We start from the raw sequence: 11,831 nt of genomic DNA, 5'->3' as shown, positions 1-11,831 counted from the left end.
ACGTTTTGGGTGTGGTCACTCCGGGGACACTCCAGACTTAGTTTTTGCTCTGCGTTGTTTGCAAAGATTGAAGTTATAACAAGCAAAATATAACTATTGTAAAATTGATTCTGTAAAATGTATATAATATGTATAAGATGGAAGTAGAAGCCCAAGTGTTATTGTTTATTAGTTTACTCCAATTGGGGTAGGGGTGGTAGGAATTGTGGGGAATAATTAAGGAAAATATATTCTAAAAATATATGTACACTACCGTTCAAAAGTTTGGGGTCACTTAGAAATGTCTTTGTTTTCCATGAAAACATACATGAAATGAGTTGCAAAATGAATAGGAATTATAGTAATAGTAATAATAATATAATAGTCAAGACGTTATAAATAATGTTTTTTTTATGGAAATAATAATTGTGTCCTTCAAACTTTGCTTTTGTCAAAGAATCCTCCATTTGCAGCAATTACAGCCTTGCAGACCATTGGTATTCTAGTTGTCAATTTGTTGAGGTAATCTGAAGAGATTCCACCCCATACTTCCTGAAGCACCTCCCACAAATTGGATTGGCTTGATGGGCACGTTTTAGGTACCATACCGTCAAGCTGCTCCCACAACAGCTCAATAGCATTGAGATCCGGTGACTGTGCTGACCACTCCTTTATAGACAGACTACCAGCTGACGGCTTCTTCCCTAGATAGTTCTTGCATAGTTTGGAGCTGTGCTTCAGGTCATTGTCCTGTTGTAGGAGGAAATTGGCTCCAATTAAACACCATCCACAGGGTATGGCATGGCATTGCAAAATGGAGTGATAGCCTTCCTTCTTCAAGATCCCTTTTACCATGTACAAATCTCCCACTCTACCACCACCAAAGCACCCCCAGACCATCACGTTGCTTCCACCATGCTTGACAGATGGCGTCAAGCACTCCTCAAGCATCTTTTAATTTTTTCTGTGTCTCAAGAATGTTCTTCTTTGTGATCCAAACACCTCAAACTTAGATTTGTCTGTCCATAACACTTTTTTCCAATCTTCCTCTGCCCAGTGTCTGTGTTCTTTTGCCCATCTTAATCTTTTCTTTTTATTGGCCAGTCTGAGAAGGCCAGCATCCTGGAGTCGCCTCTTCACTGTTGACATTGAGACTGGTGTTTTTTGCGGTACTGTTTAACAAAGCTACCAGTTGAGGACTTGTGAGGCGTCTGTTTCTCAAACTAGACACTCTAATGTACTTGTCCTCTTGCTCAGTTGTGCACCGGGGCCTCCCACTCCTCTTTCTAATCTGGTTAGAGCCTGTTTGTGCTGTTCTGTGAAAGGAGTAGTACACAGCATTGTACGAGATCTTCAGTTTCTTGGCAATTCCTCGCATAGAATAGCCTTCATTTCTCAGAACAAGAACAGACTGACGAGTTTCAGAAGAAAGTTCTTTGTTTCTGGCCATTTTGAGCCTGTAATCGAACCCACAAATGCTGATGCTCCAGATACTTAACTAGTCTAAAGAAGGCCAGTTTTATTGCTTCTTTAATCAGTACAACAGTTTTCAGCTGTGCTAACATAATTGCATAAGGGTTTTCTAATGATCAATTAGGCTTTTAAAATGAGAAACTTGGATTAGCTAACACAACGTGCCATTGGAACACAGGAGTGATGGTTGCTGATAATGGGCCTCTGTACGCTTATGTAGATAGAACATTTTTAAAAATCTGCCGTTTCTAGCTAAAATAGTAATTTACAACATTAACAATGTCTACACTGTATTTTTGATGAACTTGAAGTTATTTAAATGGACAAAAAAATGTGCTTTTCTTTCAAAAACAAGGACATTTCTAAGTGACCCCAAACATTTGAACGGTAGTGTATTTATGGATATATATATATATATATATATATATATATATATATATATATATATGTGTGTGTGTGTGTGTGTGTATGTACAGTCGTGGCCAAAAGTTTTGAGAATGACACAAATATTAATTTCCACAAAGTTTGCTACTTCAGTGTCAGATATTTCTGTCAGATGTTACTATGGAATACTGAAGTATAATTACAAGCATTTCATAAGTGTCAAAGGCTTTTATTGACAATTACATGAAGTTGATGCAAAGAGTCAATATTTGCAGTGTTGACCCTTCTTTTTCAAGACCTCTGCAATCCGCCCTGGCATGCTGTCAATTAACTTCTGGGCCACATCCTGACTGATGGCAGCCCAATCAAAGCTTGGAGTTTGTCAGAATTTGTGGGTTCTTTGTTTGTCCACCCGCCTCTTGAGGATTGACCAAAGTTCTCAATGGGATTAAGGTCTGGGAAGTTTCCTGGCCATGGACCCAAAATATCGATGTTTTGTTCCCCGAGCTAATTAGTTATCACTTTTGCCTTATGGCAAGGTGCTCCATCATGCTGGAAAAGGCATTGTTCGTCACCAAACTGTTCCTGGATGGTTGGGAGAAGTTTCTCTCGGAGGATGTGTTGGTACCATTCTTTATTCATGGCTGTGTTCTTAGGCAAAATTGTGAGTGAGCCCACTCCCTTGGCTGAGAAGCAACCCCAGACATGAATGGTCTCAGGATGCTTTACTGTTGGCATGACACAGGACTGATGGTAGCGCTCACTTTGTCTTCTCCGGACAAGCTTTTTTCCGGATGCTCCAAAAAAATCAGAAAGGGAATTCATCAGAGAAAATGACTTTACCCCAGTCCTCAGCAGTCCAATCCCTGTACATTTTGCAGAATATCAGTCTGTCCCTGATGTTTTTCCTGGAGAGAAGTGGCTTCCTTGCTGCCCTTCTTGACACCAGGCCATCCTCCAAAAGTCTTCGCCCTACTGTGCGTGCAGATGCACTCACACCTGCCTGCTGCCATTCCTGAGCAAGCTCTGCACTGCTGGTGCCCCGATCCCGCAGCTGAATCAACTTTAGGAGACGGTCCTGGCGCTTGCTGGACTTTCTTGGGCGCCCTGAAGCCTTCTTCACAACAATTGAACCGCTCTCCTTGAAGTTCTTCATGATCCGATAAATGATTGATTTAGTTGCAATCTTACTGGCAGCAATATCCTTGCCTGTGAAGCCCTTTTTGTGCAAAGCAATGATGACGGCACGTGTTTCCTTGCAGGTAACTATGGATGACAGAGGAAGAACAATGATTCCAAGCACCACCCTCCTTTTGAAGCTTCCAGTCTGTTATGACAGAGTGATCTCCAGCCTCGTCAACACTCACACCTGTGTTAACGAGAGAATCACTGACATGATGTCAGCTGGTTCTTTTGTGGCAGGGCTGAAATGCACTGGAAATGTTTTTGGGGGATCCAGTTCATTTGTATGCAAAGAGGGACTTTGCAATTAATTGCAATTCATCTGATCACTCTTCTTAACATTCTGGAGTATATGCAAATTGCCATCATACAAACTGAGGCAGCAGACTTTGTGAAAATTAATATTTGTGCCATTCTCAAAACTTTTGGCCACAACTGTACAGTTGAAGTCGGAAGTTTACATACACTTAGGTTGGAGTCATTAAAACTTGTTTTTCAACCACTCCACCATTTCCTTGTTAACAAAGTATAGTTTTGGCAAGTCTGTTAGGACATCTACTTTGTGCATGACACAAGTAATTTTTCCAACAATTGTTACAGACAGATTATTTCACTTATAATTCACTGTATGACAATTCCACTGTGTCAGAAGTTTACATACTAAGTTGACTGTGCCTTTAAACAGCTTGGAAAATTCCAGAAAATTATGTAATGGCTTTAGAAGCTTCTGATAGGCTAATTGACATAATTTGAGTCAATTGGAGGTGTACCTATGGATGTATTTCAAAGCCTACCTTCCAACTCAGTGCCTCTTTTCTTGACATCATGGGAAAATCAAAAGAAATCAGCCAAGATGTCCGAAAAAAAATTGTAGACCTCCACAAGTCTGGTTCATCCTTGGGTGCAATTTCCAAACGCCTGAAGGTACCACGTTCATCTTTACAAACAATAGTACGCAAGTATAAACACCACGGGACCACGCAGCCGTCATACCGCTCAGGAAGGAGACGCGTTCTGTCTCTTAGAGATGAACGTACTTTGGTGCGAAAAGTGCAAATCAATCCCAGAAGAACAGCCAAGGACTTTGTGAATATGCTGGAGATAACAGGAACAAAAGAATCTATAGCCACAGTAAAACGAGTCACTGCTCCAAAACCACCATAAAAAAGCCAGACTACGATTTGCAACTGCACATGGAGACAAAGATCGTATTTTTTTTTTGAAATGTCCTTGGGTCTGATGAAACAAAAATATAACTGTTTTGCCATAATGACCATCGTTAAGTTTGGAGGAAAAAGGGGGATGTTTGCAAGCTGAAGAACACCATCCCAAACATGAAGCATGGGGGTGGCAGCATCATGTTGTGGGGTGCTTTGCTACAGGAGGAACTGGTGCACTTCACAAAATAGATGGCATCATGAGAAAAGCAAATGATGTGGATATATTGAAGCAACATCTCAAGACATCAGTCAGGAAGTTAAAGCTTGGTCACAAATGGGTCTTCCAAATGGACAATGACCCCAAACATACTTCAAAGTTGTGGCAAAATGGCTTAAGGACAACAAAGTCCAGGTATTGGAGTGGCCATCACAAAGCCCTGACCTCAATCCTATAAAAAATGTGTGGGCAGAACTGAAAAAGCATGTGCTAGCAAGGAGCCCTAAAAAAACAGACTCAGTTACTCCAGCACGGTCAGGAGGAATTGGCCAAAATTAATCTAACTTATTGTGGGAAGCTTGTGGAAGGCTACACAAAACATTTGAAACAACAAGAAACGTCTGACCTCTGTGATTGCCAACACGGGTTTTGCCACCGAGTACTAAGTCATGTTTTGCAGAGGGGTCAAATACTTATTTCCCTCATTAAAATGCAAATCAATTTATAACATTTTTGACATGTGTTTTTCTGGATTTTTTTGTTGTTATTCTGTCTCTCACTGTTCAAATAAACCTACCATTAAAATTATAGACTGATCCTTTCTTTGTCAGTGTGCAAACGTACAAAATCAGCAGGGGATCAAATCCCCCCCACTGTATACATTGAGTGCAAATGAAGTAAGATTAGGGAGTTAAGGCAATAAATTGGCCATGGTGGCGAAGTAATTACAATACAGCTATTAAACACTGCAATGGTAGATGTGCAGAAGATGAATGTGCAAGTAGATATTCTGGGGTGCAAAGGAGCAAGATAAATAAATAAACACAGTATTGGGATGAGGTAGGTAGATAGATGGGCTGTTTACAGATGGGCTATGTACAGGTGCAGTGATCTGTGAGCTGCTCTGACAGCTGGTGCTTAAAGCTAGTGAGGGAGATATGAGTCTCCAGCTTCAGAGATTTTTGCAGTTCGTTCCAGTCATTGGCAGCAGAGAACTGGAAGGAAAGACGACCAAAGGAGGAATTGGCTTTGGGGGTGACCAGTGAGATATACCTGCTGGAGCGCGTGCTACAGGTGGGTGCTGCTATGGTGACCAGTGAGCTGAGATAAGGTGGGGCTTCCGCGGCTGAGATAACCTGTAGCCAGTGGGTTTGGCGACGAGTATGAAGCGAGGGCCAACCAACGAGAGCGTACAGGTCACAGTGGTGGGTTGTGTATGGGGCTTTGGTGACAAAACGGATGGCACTGTGATAGACTGCATCCAATTTGTTGAGTAGAGTGTTGGAGGCTAAATAAGTCATTCTCTCTACTATTATTCTGACATTTCACATTCTTAAAATAAAGTGGTTATCCTAACTGACCTAAGACAGGGAATTTTTACTAGGATTAAATGTCAGGAATTGTGAACAACTGAGTTTAAATGTATTTGGCTAAGGTGTATGTAAACTTCCGACTTCAACTGTATATATATATATATTTTCATTCGATAATGATAATCATCAGGATATTAATCAAATAATGTTTAAAAGTTGCATATCTGCTTCAGACTCAAGAATACCTGAACAAACCAAAGACTTTAATGTTTCTTATTTGTCAGAAGTAGAACTCACAAATAACATTTTAACTCCTTTTTTAAAAAAGCTGTAAACCCTTACAAGTCATGAGCAATAAATATATACATTTTTTTTTATAAAATAGTGCAAGTCAATATTCATTATAACTGTTAGCCTAATGGCACATCACAGTTTATATAGGGGTAGTTGTCTTACTTTATAAGTAAGAAAGACAAGTCTGTCTACAGTCTCTGGCTTTAAAGTTGCCCTACGGCAGGTCACTATGTTGCCACCTGTGCTAAAAACATGCTCTGAGGGGGAGCTGGTCGCAGGAATGCACAGGTAGCGCTTTGCCAGGTGGCTGACTTGGGGAAAGTTTTTTGGGTGGATCTTCCACCAGTCTAGTGGATTGGTTTCACGGTCTGCATCAGGAGACTGAAAGTAGCAGCTGAGTTCCTTTTCTACCAGCTGGATTTCAGTAAGACCTGTGGTGGTGGAGCATGGCTTTTTGAAAAAACTGCCCAGTGACTTTCTCTTTTTAGCTGGCAGTTGTGGTGAAGCAGCAGCAACGTCTCCCTGTGCTGGGCTTGGGTTTTCATGGCCCTCATTGACCATCTGAGACAGCTCGTGCTTTTATGTGGCCCACCTTCTCTTCTTAGATGTAATGTGTTTTAAACCGAGGGTCGACCAACGAGGCTATGTCCAGGAGGTCATCTGTGGCTAGGTAATCATATTTCTCATTCAGATAGTCCATGACTATCGTTTTGATGGTTTGGGTGAGCTCTATTTCACCATCATCAGGTTTCATGACTTCTGTACTGAACAGGTGTAGTACTGGCTTCAGGTAAGACACACTGACATAAGACTAACCAGACTGAGCATCTGTGAATTCTAGGAGTGGGGTCAATGCCTGGTTGATGGACTCAAGAACAACTATATCTGTATAGGTGGGAGCTAAGTGCTGGATCTTGTCACTGGACAAGACCTGTGAAATTGCTTTCTCCTGCTCCAGTACTCTTTGCACCATCTTTTGACGTGATCCCACCTGGTAGGCGACTCTGTCACCAACTGTGCTGGGGTAGGTTGTGTTCTTTTTGAGCAACTGCCAGGTCTCTCTTATTTTTCCACAAATAGGAAAAGGCACCTACCACTTTCTTACACACTCCAATTGCTCGATCCACCCGTTTGTCTCTACCCACTCTAAGAGAAATCAAAAGATTTTAATAAAATGTTAATCACAATAATCCCTTTAGTTATGTACAAATGTAATATTTAACTTAATCAGTTGATGAAAAAAAAAAAACACATTTAGTTTCATCTAACCAATCACTTCAATATATACAATTGACTAGGTTTCTTACCAATGGCCAAGCGCAGACGATGTCCAAAACATTGCAGTCGGGTCCATTTGTTGATTTGAGCGGCCTTCACCACGTTCACATCACTATCCGTTGTAATGCAGACCGGTCTGTCTTGACTGAGTCCCCAGGAGGCTAGAACGTGAATGAGCCGCTCTGCTATAGCTTCTCCTGTGTGGTCGTTGGGAAAGTATGATGTTTGAAGGCATTTCTTTTGAAGATTCCACTCTGTCAATATAGTGGACAGTGAGGCTAATATAAGGCTCTGACGTGCAACTAGACCACAGATCGGTAGTAGTAGCAAAATACATAAAATCTGTCTTGAGCTGTTCCTCAGCTGTTTCCCTACACTCGGCGTAGAGTTAAGGCAGTGCGGTGTGAGAGAAATGTTTGCGGTCAGGGAGCACGTACCTGGGGTCAATTAAATTGGTAAGCCTCTTAAAACCTTCCTTTTCGACTGTGCTAATTGGTAGCATGTCCTTAGCAATGCAATGCATAATAGCATTTGTGATGTCTTTGTGTCTTTTCGATGTTTGCTCGTAGGGCTCTTTGTCGGACTTCAAAAAGTCAAACCACTTCCAAATAACTGAAACAGTTGAACCCTTTTTATCAATAATTTATTCGTTGGAAGCTGCTCCTTTTCCATGGTTATCACTGCCACTGTTTTCGCCCACATCACTAATTTTTCGTGGTTAATAATAGCTACTCCATCGCTCGAGGTGCTAAGTGGTTTTTAGTGGGCGTATACCTCTCCACGTTCCTGCTGCGTCACAGAGGTGAAATAGACTGCTGTACCTAATTATTCTATATCGACATTATTGAAAATGAATCTAAACGTTTTTATATCATTATTGAGGATAGTAATTACCTCGATAATTATTGATTTATTGCCCAGCCCTACTGCTCTCTTTGTTCTGAGTGTTTGCAGTGCTAGTGTTTTTTTTTTTTTTTTTAGCTGGGCTCCCTGCCTGTGCCATTAAACCCCTACAACTCATCCAGAACGCCGCAGCCCGTCTGGTGTTCAACCTTCCCAAGTTCTCTCACGTCACCCCGCTCCTCCGCTCTCTCCACTGGCTTCCTGTGGAAGCTCGCATCCGCTACAAGACCATGGTGATTGCCTACGGAGCTGTGAAGGGAACGGCACCTCCATACCTTCAGGCTCTGATCAGGCCCTACACCCAAACAAGGGCACTGCGTTCATCCACCTCTGGCCTGCTGGCCCCCCTACCTCTGAGGAAGCACAGTTCCCGCTCAGCCCAGTCAAAACTGTTCGCTGCTCTGGCACCCCAATGGTGGAACAAGCTCCCTCACGACGCCAGGACAGCGGAGTCAATCACCACCTTCCGGAGACACCTGAAACCCCACCTCTTTAAGGAATACCTAGGATAGGATAAAGTAATCCTTCTAACCCCCCCCTTAAAAGATTTAGATGCACTATTGTAAAGTGGTTGTTCCACTGGATATCATAAGGTGTAAGTCGCTCTGGATAAGAGCGTCTGCTAAATGACTTAAATGTAAAATGTAAATGTAGTTAATCTGTGTATCTCACATATTATGTACCCAGTATGATAGAGCAAGAAACCTTAATTAGCAGATAATGACAACAACAGTAGCTGTAGATGATGTAATGAAAAAAATGGAGGACATCAGGTGGAGCCACGTCTGGGTGTTAGGCAGAACCCCTATGTCCTGGAGAACAGGAGTAGAGTTAAAAGGGAACAGGGTAGGAGACAGAGACGTAAAAAAGCAAACACACAGGTTACACTTTACTGTGAGAAAATTTGATGGATTAGTGCAGTGTTATAAATGGTAGATATGTACTTTGCAACAGTTTTGGAAGGTATAGCCTACCTCAAGACGGTCCCCCTCCATCTCAGAGCACAGAGAATCAGACTGATCTGAACTCACTGGCTCTGGTGGGTCGGATACCTCATGGGGGGGCTCAGACAGTCGATTGTCCTAAAGTCATTTGGAGAGGTAAATTGAAGAAGTACATTCTTATAAGCTCAGCATAACTACCATTTCTTGCATTCTCAAATGTCAACCAAAGCATAACATACTTTGTCTATTGGGCTTCACCGAAGTGTAGGGCATCAGGGCTTTCAGTGGTCGATCGTCCAACTGCTCCAACTGGAGAAGATTGTTGGCTTCCACCGAGGTAACCCTAGGAAGATGAAGAGAAAAATATCAGTGTTAGGGAAACTGAAACTACTTTAAGGTTATTTTGTGTGCAAATGCAAATAGTGTTTATCTGTGATTTTTTTTAAATATTCACCTTAACTGATGGTGACCCCAGCTAGGAAAGAAAGAGCAGCGAGGTTTCCCAGCTCTCGCCTTCCTTTCATCCTTCTTTCAAACCAAGTAATTTGCCCGTATGTCGAAGCACTTTGTTCCCTTCTTGATTCTTCTCTGTTAGCTCTCCTTCTGTTTCTCCTGCGCCTTGTCCATGTTCAGTCTCACCTTGATTGATAACAGGAATAAATGCAATTATATTTAATATTACAAATACATTTCTTATATATCTTGGTGAGACCTTATATAGACAGGTGCGTGCCTTTCCAAATCATGTCCAATTTATTGAATTTACCACAGGGTAATGTCCAAGTTGTAGAAACATCTCAAGGATGCAAACAGGATGCACCTGAGCTTAATTTTAAGTCTCACAGCAAAGGGTATGAATACTTATGTTATGTTTTTTTATTTTTAATAAATGTGCATACATTTCTAAGAACCTGTTTTCACTTTGTCATTATGGGGTATTATGTGTAGATTGATGAGGAAAACATTTTATTTCATCCATTTTAGAATAAGGCTGTAATGTAACACAATTTGGAAAAAGGGATCCCTCAGTCAAGTTTTGAATTTCAAGCACAGATTCGACTACAAAAGACCAGGAAGCTTTTCGAAAGCCTCAAAGAAAGGCAGTGATTGGTTGATAGTTAAAAATAACAAATCAAACATATCTTTTTGAGCAGGTTAATAGTTATGCTGTGCATTATATATTAAACCACCCGGACACATAAAAGATAGTCGCCCTTCTGAACTGAGCTGCAGGACAAGAATGAAATTGCTCAGGGACGTTACCATGAGGCCATTGGTGATTTTAAAACATTTATAGAGTTCAATGTCTGTGATGGTAGAAAACTGAGGATGGATCAACAATACTGGGGAGTTTTTCAGGGTAAAAAGAAACAGGATGGAGCTAAGCACATGCAAAATCCTAGAGGAAAACCTGCTTCAGTGTGCTTTACACCAGAGATTGGGAGAGGAATTCACCCTGCAGCAAAACAATGACCTACAACACAAGGCCAAATGCAGTTGTTTACCAAGAAGAGAGTGAATGTTCCTGAGTAGCAAAGTTAGTTCTGACTTAAATCTGCTTGAAAATCTATGGCAATACTTTTTTTCTATGACTATAAATCGCCTTCTACCATGAGAACTTCTTGTCTATGTGTGAGAACTTCGTCTTTTTCTTGTTGTTAAATCCCTGCCAAAAGTCAGGTGACCTAAGTGCTTCCAAATATGGAGTTGCAGGTTTTCCATATCTCTCCTATGTGCAAATCTTTATGGCAGTCATTTTACTTAAGGCCCTCAATGAACCTATAGGGGGATGAGGTAGTTGGGTGGGCTATTTACAGATGGGCTGTGTACAGGTGCAGTGATCGGTAAGCTGCTCTAACAGCTGATGCTTAAAGTTAGTGAAGGAGATTTAAGTCTCCAGCTTCAGTGATTTTTGCAATTCGTTCCAGTCATTGGCCGCAGAGAACTGGAAGGAAAGGCGGCCAAAGGAAGTGTTGGCTTTGGGGATGACCAGTGAAATATACCCGCTGGAGCGCCTGCGATGGGTGGGTGTTGCTATGGTGACCAGTGAGCTGAGATAAGGCGGAGCTTTACCTAGCAAAGACTTATAGATGACCTGGAGCCAGTGGGTTTGGCGACAAATATAAAGCGAGGGCCAGGTAACGAGAGCATACAGGTCGCGGTGGTGGGTAGTATATGGGGGTTTGGTGACAAAACGGATGGCACTGTGATAGACTACATCTAATTTTGCTGCGGGGGGTGCAGGGCTGTTGGCCGGGGTAGGGGTAGCCAAGTGGAAAGCAAGGCCAGCCATAGAAAAATGCTTATTGAAATTCTCGATTATCGTAGATTTATCGGTGGTGACAGTGTTTCCTAGCCTCAGTGCAGTGGGAAGCTGGGAGGAGGTGCTCTTATTCTCCATGGACTTTGCAGTGTCTTAAAACCTTTTGGAATTTGTGCTACAGGATGCACATTTCTGTTTGAAAAAGCTAGCCTTTGCTTTCCTAACTGACTGTGTATATTGGTTCTTAACTTCCCTGAAAAATTGCATATCGCAGGGCTATTCGGTGCTAATGCAGTACGCCACAGGATGTTTTTGTGCTGGTCAAAGGCAGTCAAGTCTGGAGTGAACCAAGGGCTATATCTGTTCTTAGTTCTCAATTTTTTTGAATGGGGCATGCTTATTTAAGATGGTGAGGAAAGCACTTTTAAAGAATAACCAGGC

The 11,831-nt window shown here is 41.8% G+C and overlaps 1 long non-coding RNA gene across 1 annotated transcript; it reads right to left on the bottom strand.

Annotated features, from left to right (window-relative positions):
- Positions 1–5,950: 5,950 nt before the first annotated feature.
- Positions 5,951–8,273, bottom strand: LOC123741661 (uncharacterized). The gene is made up of 2 exons (XR_006769156.2): positions 7,310–8,273; positions 5,951–7,148 (listed from the first exon to the last, which is right to left on the bottom strand). It is a non-coding gene; the product is annotated as an uncharacterized LOC123741661 (long non-coding RNA).
- Positions 8,274–11,831: the final 3,558 nt, after the last annotated feature.

The sequence above is a fragment of the Salmo salar genome, chromosome 03, assembly GCF_965601325.2.
Source record: "Salmo salar chromosome 03, fSalSal1, whole genome shotgun sequence".
NCBI lineage: Eukaryota > Metazoa > Chordata > Actinopteri > Salmoniformes > Salmonidae > Salmo > Salmo salar.
This window is presented reverse-complemented; position numbering and strand designations above follow the sequence as displayed.